Below are 8467 nucleotides of genomic sequence, written 5' to 3'. Positions count from 1 at the left end.
GCTTTCAGAAAGACTGCTGTGTAAATTTTCCATAGGTATTAGGAATGACTTGCTTCTCCGATATTTAGTCACTGGGGCATTGTTTTCTCTAATGCTCATTCCCCTAATGAAAAGAAAAGCATTTTTAGTTTACAGGTTTGTCAAATGCAGTAATCCATTATTGCTGGTAATTGCTGGAGTCATTTCACCTCCTTGGCTTCCAACAAATCCTCCCAGATTGACATTTCAACAAATTGAAAGTTAAGTGTAGTATAAAAGCTATTAACAAAACTTGACTGCCTTATATGGAGGCATTAGATTAATGGTTAGAATTATTTAGCTGCCTGTATTCCTACCTTCTGTGAAAACAAAAAGTGCTGTCTAAAAATCAGACTAATATGTATCAGGGCTTATTCAGCTCTTTCTTACTTCTTTTACTGCTTTCATTTGGGTCCCATTTTTTAAATTTATTTTTGCTTGTCACTCGCTACATATCTTTTCTTTTGATTCAGTTATTTGGTGGTAAAAGCATCCTGTCAACTAGAGAGAGATTTAATTCCACAAATGGGAGTGCGGCAAATATTGGATCTAGGGTTGAATGGTGGTGTTTCGCCTTACAGATTATGTAGGTTGGGCTGGTGACAGGTAGAGTGTATGACTCACTTTTGATTAGGATGAAGAAAGAAGTTGATAATGCATGTGGGTGTAAGGGACTTCTGTCTTGTGATGTGGTGCTGCTTAAGGACATAAGAACTGTCATAGTAGGTCACACCAATTGTCTTTCTAGCCTAGTATCCTGTCTCCAACAGTGGCTGACACCAGGTGCTTCAGGAGGAGTGTTCAGATCAGGGTAATTATACTCTGCATTAATGAAAACACCATTCCATGGCTGTCAGGCATGCATGGGAATTGAAACCTCGCTTACAGCACTAATAGACATTGTATAAGTGGTGTAATACTCACTTCTGAGGCAGGCGAGTGTTCTTTTTTCCTCATCCCGCCAGATTTACCTCTGGTTATGGTTTATCTCTCCCAGGATTCTCAGCTGCATTCCCAATATCAATGAATCTTTCACAGTTACATGGTCTGGCTGCCTGCTGATGCTGTCAGCTGCTGCTACTTGGTGCTATGCATGATGATAATAAAAAACACATTTGAGCTGATTGGTGTGATTATAGGCAATCTGGTGGGTATTGGGTCTCTGTGTTTACCCATGTGAAGTCTGCCATTTTCTGAATAACCCTGTGGGGGAAATCCTGTAGAATTTAATTGGAATGAAAACTTTTCTATAGAAAATAATTAAAAACCTGCCGAATGTTACTCAAAAATGATACCATCTATAGGGTTGTCTAACCTAATTCTATAGCAAGCGTACTATTTTGTATTAAGGTCTATAGTATGCTTTTAAAATATGCTATAGAAAAGCTAACACTTTCTATTGTGTTCTATAGACCTTTTCCATAAAAGAATAGTTTCCTGTAACTGAGAAATAGGTTTTATTTACCTGCTGGTTTCAGTAATTATAGCTACACTATAAGATATGCAAATAATTTGCTTAGTATTTTTTCTGCTTGCTATTCTCTTTGTGCCTGATCACAATAAATGCGTTAAGTGGATATGTAATATAGTAAATGATTCCCTTGCTTAAGGCATTTACAAAAGCGTAGTCTTCACGGACTTTCTTTTTCATCAGTGGCCTTTGCAGTGTGTGATTTATACAACAAGGAAATAAAAGGTGTGATACGTCAAGGTATTTAAACATGTGCCTAATTCTAAGTGGGTAATCCCACTGGTTCTTGTAGGTGAACCTAAAGCCTGTCACACATTGAAGGTAAATACTGTGCCATTACACTCCATATTCTTTATGAAAATATGCTTATGATATGGATATGATGTAACTCGGATATACTTTATGCAAGATGGTGCATGAAAGATATCATTGGAAAGGTTATGATGCATTGAATGTAATTATCCAATTTGTATCACTGTATCATTGCCTGTATCATATCTGAAGTTAGGAATATTGACCCTGTATCTGTGTTTCAAATGTGCTACTTTGGGTGTCACCCACAACTAGTCATTTAGGTATAACAATGAAAAAGTCAGACAGAGCTGATGGCCCAGGAGGAAGAAATGACAAGACTGTGAAGATACTAATCTCTCTCCTTCCTGAGAGTCGTCCTGGGACTAGCTCTGACACTAGTAGGTCAGGTTGTCTTGCCATCTGGTACTAAACACTATCTTGGACTTCTAGTAATTTTCCACTCACAAGAGGGAGAGATCAAGTTTGGGAAACAAAAGGCTTCCTGCCTTATGTAAATCTTATTTAAGGGTAGGGAGGAGAACAAACAGGACTCTCCTCCCTGGCCTACCCAAGAAGGACTGCTGAAAGAACCTGAAGGGATAAAAGAGACTAACCTGAAGGGAAAGGCAGGGGTGAGTCCACACTGAGACAGGGGTCCAGTCTGTAAGAAGAACTAACTAGAACTCTGACCTACAGAAATTTTGCATCCTGCCTAATTCAACATTTAGGGTGAGAAATTACATTTTGTAACCTGTTTCTTTAGTGACCCTTATAATACCCTTATAGTAGCTCCATCTAGGTTGTATTTCCCTATTTTGTTTATTAGAAGGTCATGCGAGACAGTATCAAAAGCCTTACTAAAGTCAAGATATACCACATCTACCACTCCCCCTCCCCATCTACAAAGCTTGTTACCCTCTCAAAGAAAGCTATCAGGTTGGTTTGACATGATTTGTTCTTGACAAATCCATACAGACTATTATTTATCACCTTTTTATCTTCTAGGTGTTTGCAAATTGATTGGTCCATTTTCTTTCTGGGTACAGAAGTTAAGCTGACTGGTCTGTAATTCCCCAGGTTGTCCTTATTTCACTTTTTATAGATGGGCACAATATTTGTCCTTTTCCAGTCTTCTGGAATGTCTCCCATCTTCCATGACTTTTCAAAGATAGTTGCTAATGGCTCAGATATGTCCTCTGTTAGCTCCTTGAGTATTCTCAGCAAATCAGGTGGCATCTTAAGAGGGGGCAACCCATCACAAATACATGGCTTGAAAATGTTCTTACTTCACCATGTGAGTTATTTTTGCAACTAACTGAAAAGCTTTGTTGTTATAACAACAAAACAAGGTCCATAGCATGGGACGCCAATGACCACACTGTAAGACGCTTGGAACAAAAGCCGAAGAGCTCCATAGGGTTATTACTGATCTAACGCAGCCAGGTCAATCATGGGTGACTGCCATCAGTCTCTGACCAGGCAGTGTGCCCTAGTGACTGGAAGTTTGATCTTCAGAGCTTAATGTACAGGGATGTACAGTGATATGGGCAGCATGACCAAAAAAGGCCCAGTGGGTGTTGGCCAATGATGCTTTCAGTCCCCTTGAGGCCAACTCTCAATGATACATCCCTATTAGTGATAAAATTAAACAATCTTATACCCAGTAGTCACTGCTGACAACACAAATGAAATGCCTCCAGCTTCCTGATGTCTTGTTTAAGCAATGTCCACATTCCAGATCCATCTAAGAGGATCAGAAGTCTGCAGGTCTGATAAATCTGTACTGCTGTATATAATTTCGCCTTCTTTTTGGCTCCAGGCCCTATGCAGGTCCTTTATGGCTGAGGCTGCTAAACCGGTGTGATGGGTTGAACCCCCAATCTGGGATGCCACCTGATGTGCTGGGGTCCCACTGGTTCTGCCTGTTCTGCCAGCCTAGGTTTCTTCACCCTCTCCTAGCTGTACCAGGCCCTCAAGCCTTCTCCAGCACACACACACACACAGGTAGGGACACACCCAACTGCAAATGGACACAGATACACTGAGATCAGCTCTGTGTGGGAGGAATCAGCTTGGGGATTGCCCAGCACTCACATGCACACCTCCTTTGGGGTATAAACCCAAAATAATATTGTCTTGAGCTGTACAGAAAGATCTGCACAGGGCAAGCTCATAAAAATTCACCCTCTCCCTCAATGTGAAGAGAGATATGCACAGCTTTCCCCCCCCCCCCCCCCCGAATGAATGGCACAAACTGGGTTCTGAAATAAAGAAAAAATAAGTTTATTAACTACAAAAGGTACATTTTAAGTGATTATAAAAGATAGCAAACCGAACAAAGCAGATTACTGAGCAAATAAAACAAAACACGCAAATTAAGCTTAATACACTCAAGAAACAGGTTACAAAATGTAATTTATCACCCTACATGTTGTTTTAGGCAGGTTGCAGAGTTTCTGTAGCTTAGCTTCTATTAGCTGTAGCTTAGCTTCTGTAGCTTAGAGTTCTAGTTATTTCTCTTTACAGACTGGACCCCTGTTTCAGGCTGGACTCAGCCCCTGCCTTTCCCTTCAGGTGTTTTTAGTAATCTTTCTTTCTTGGACAAGGATGCAATAGAGATGAGTGCTGATTGATTTACTCCCAAACATTAAATAGAATTTGCATAAGGTGGGAACCCTTTGTTTCCAATAGAAAAATATCAGCAGTGTCCAAGGCGGTGCTCCGTACCAGGTGACATCATCAGTGTCAAAGCAACATCCCAGGAAGCTCCTCAGGACAGTGGGAGATTAGTATCTTCAAAGTTCAATTGTCCTTCTTAAATGGCTCGTTCAGGCTGATTGCCTACTGTCTAGTGGGCGTTCCCCAAGTACACACACAGTTGTAATTGTTACATAGTCAATATTCCTAACTTCAGATACAGAAATGATACATGTATACAAATTGGATAAACATATTTAGTTGATCATAATCTTTTCAGTGATACTTCACATGACCCATCTTACATAAAACCTATTTTAGTTATGCCATATTCATATCACAACAATATTTCTGTGAAGAATATGGGGTGTAACATCACAACCAGTTCTCCTTGGATATAGCCATACTCATATGTCTTATCACAACGGTTGGAGCTAATCTAAAAATGCAGTAAGTTAGCATCTTTGTGAATTTATGCCTCCAACCTTTTAAATGGTCATTTAAAAACACTCTACTACAATGGAATACATTTTAATGTTATGTCACGCAAACCTGTTGAAGAGAGAAGATTATTTTGGATACCCCTTTTGTAACTCATACAGGCTAAGGGTGGAACATGCTAAACCTAGTTTCCCATCTCAGAGCAGACTGAGAGTTGCTTAAATGTTGTTGTCACTGAGATTATAGAATGTGGCCAGAATGTATGACAATACTGTAATGTTTTTTTCTTTGGCTGTCGTGAACAGGTGATCAGCATGTGTATTTTCCTTGCTTAAAGGAAATGGGGCATGCAGAAATAATGGAAGGATGCTTTAAATGGTTATAACTGTCTTATGAATATTTCAGTGACTGAAAAATAATTCCTCTGTTCAGAATAAGGCCTCAAATCCTTCAGGAATGATGCATTTACTATTGCACTCCCATCCATGAATATACTCTAGGTGATCACGTACTCATCCTTGTACTGTTGATTGCCATCAGTAACAGCCAAGGAAAATGAAAACTGATTCCCCAAAGCATAAATGCTCACAGTAGTCGCCAAAGAAAAATCCTGTTATGTTAGCTGTAGACTGTGACCACCAGAAACATGGAGGGCTCTTAGGGTATGTCTACACTGCAATTAGACGCCCACAGTTGGCCCGTGCTAGCTGACTCAGGCTTGGACTGCAGGGCTATTTAATTGCAGTGAAGACTTCCAAGCTTTGGGACCCTTCCACTTCACAGGGTTCTAGAGCCCGTGCTTAAGCCCAAACCTGGAAGTCTGCACTGAAGTTAAACAGCCCTGCAGTCTGAACCCCTTAAGCCTGAGTCAGCTGCTCAGGCCAACTGTGGGTATCTAATTGCTGTGTAGACATACCCTTAGAAACGTAAAAGTTAATGAATAATAGTGACAGATGGAATCATGAGCTGTTATTATGTTGTGCATCATCTTCCTCCATGCATTATAGTCTTATTATCATTTAAAAATAATTACTGGAATGAACACTTGTGTACATTGTGACATTCTGTACCTTGGGGAAGCCTCCTGTAACCGCCATATTCCTCATTTATATATGATTGTGATCTTGCATATAAAGCATGCCTTATAAGGTATCAGGGGAAAGGTTATGATCTGCTGAAAGTGTTTCTTTATCCATATATGTGTATCATTAAGGCATATGAAGTTATGAGAATTGTGGTGTATGGTTGTCACTAAAACATATTCTAAGTTGGGGATTCAGCCAGCTATTAGCTTCCCAGAGGAAACCGCAAGGAAAATAACCAACACCTGGGCGGGTTGTGAAACAGCCCATCAACAGTCATTGTCCAGCAAGGGAGCTACAATTCAATGACTCACCTGCATGAAACCTGTGATACAACATAGCCAGAGGGTAGCAGGAGAGTGTGAGAAGGGAGCCTTATTCCCTGTAGAGGGAAGAAAGTTTGTTATAAATTAATTAAAGCACCTGAAGCCAATCACATGATAAAACCCCCCTGCTTCAATCAGACAAGAGGAGGAGTTGTTGAAGCAGAGTGGATTGGTGTTGGAGCAGAGAGCAGTTTGGAGGGAAGCAGAGGAGAGTTTAAAGAAGTGCTGCGGTGGGCTAAGAAGAGCAAGACCCTAGGTAAAGGGAAACGTGGTTTGTGCAGAGGGAGGGCAGGAAGCCTCACAAGCTGAAGGGCAGGAGAGGGAAGTAGCCCAAGGGAAGGAACTGCTAGTTCTAGTGTTTACCCCTATCCCTAGGGCCCCTGGGCTGGGACCTGGAGTAGAGGGTGGGCCTGGGTCCCTCCCTCTCCACTCCCTTCCTCTAGGACACTAGTGGGACAGTTAATACCCCAGATCAGGGGCAAGAAATGGTGCCCTGAACCCCCACCCAAGAAGAGAAAGTGAGAGACCCATCATAGTAGTGCTGGCAATTTGCCACAGGCCACACCAGGGGAATTGCTCAACTATGCCTGGACACTCAGCAATGCCCACCCAGACATGCCTGGACTTGTTTTCCAAGCACATAGGACTGAGGGTATAAAACAGACACAGTAGCCACATTCTAGGCACTTTCTCCTTCACCCACCTACACTGCAAGCAACAAGGACACCCTGAACACTCCAACTGTGGGGACTGGCCCAGATTTCAAGGCTGAAATCTGTATACTATGGACTGCATTATTGCATGGAGTGAGAACAACTGCTTAATCTAGATGTTGCCCAGTCTAATAGTGTTGAGAGTTTAGACCGTGTGGTTATATTTTATTTTATTTTTGGTAACTAACTCTGACTTTTTGCCTGTTACTTAATATTACTTAAAATCTATCTTTTGTAGTCAATACACTTATTTTACTGTTTACCTTTACCAGTGAGTTTGTATGAAGTGTGTGGCAAAATTGCTTAGGTTTTGCAAAGGCTGGTGTATGTCCACTTTCCATTGATGAAGTGGTGAACCAATTAATACATTTGCACTGGTCCTCTTGAGCAGCGCAAGATGGTATATTCCTGAGGTACAGTGCTAGGAGCTGGGGGGATTTGGCTCTGGTGCCTTTCTCTGTCTGATTCACGAGCGGCTCTGGAAGCTTTCATGCAATCTAGCCGGGTGTGGGGCTCCAAATGCGGTTGTGCTGAGTGATCGCAGCGCCTGGAGGGGTTTTCTGCTGGTCACTAGCAAGGCATTGTGAGAGACAGCTCAGGCTGGAGAGAGTTAAGGGGGCACAGCGGTACCAGTCACATACATTGCCAGTGATTCCCTTGTGTCCCTAGAGCCTGGAAATAACTTTTACCAGCACAGCTGTGGGTGTCACATTCTCATTACAAAATCTTTAAATTACAACAGTGGGCAAATGACTGTTTTTGAAATGACATCCAAGATCTGTTTGGGATACTTTGTTTAAGGGGAAAAAAATCTACTAGGCATTTTAGAGCCCATTGTTAGTTTAATAGAACAATGTCAGTAAAATATAACAATATAATTTGGCACTGAAGGGATACAAGAGTTACATTGTGATTCTCCTCCTTGTGTTAGCTCTTATTGCGTATAAATAGCAAGCTGCAGTAGCACTAGTAGTGGCATAAGAAGCATGGCTGAGAGATATCAAGTAGACTCACCTGACATTGGAATAAGGAATTGTAGACACGCTCTGAAGACTGACAAATTACTGTATTATTGGCTAGATCCACTGCTGGTGTAAATCACTGTAGCACTGTTTACTTTGATAGAAGTATTTACATTTTACATCAATTTCCACCATCTGAGCCTGTGACCCAATATTTTATTTGCATGATTGAGTGATGCTGAGCTCCAAATTTCCTCTTGATTTCAGAGAATGCTTAGTTCTCTACATCTCCAGCCCTGCAAAGGTTTACACACATACGTTAATATTATGCACTGTGAGTAGTTTCACTTTCCTCCGTGGGACGGCCCATGGTGTAAAATGAAGCATGTGCTTCTGCCTTTGCAATAACTGCAAATGAAACATTGATATGGGAAAGTGCTTTCAGAAAACAACAGGAAGTTGA

The 8467-nt window shown here is 41.3% G+C and overlaps 1 long non-coding RNA gene across 1 annotated transcript; it reads right to left on the bottom strand.

The window, feature by feature from the left end:
* Nucleotides 1-973: 973 nt before the first annotated feature.
* Nucleotides 974-8139, bottom strand: LOC142072857 (uncharacterized). The gene is made up of 3 exons (XR_012669460.1): nucleotides 8057-8139; nucleotides 6318-6385; nucleotides 974-1105 (listed from the first exon to the last, which is right to left on the bottom strand). It is a non-coding gene; the product is annotated as an uncharacterized LOC142072857 (long non-coding RNA).
* Between the last annotated feature and the right edge of the window lie 328 nt (nucleotides 8140-8467).

The sequence above is a fragment of the Caretta caretta genome, chromosome 7 (genome assembly GCF_965140235.1).
Source record: "Caretta caretta isolate rCarCar2 chromosome 7, rCarCar1.hap1, whole genome shotgun sequence".
Taxonomy (NCBI): domain Eukaryota; kingdom Metazoa; phylum Chordata; order Testudines; family Cheloniidae; genus Caretta; species Caretta caretta.
This window is presented reverse-complemented; position numbering and strand designations above follow the sequence as displayed.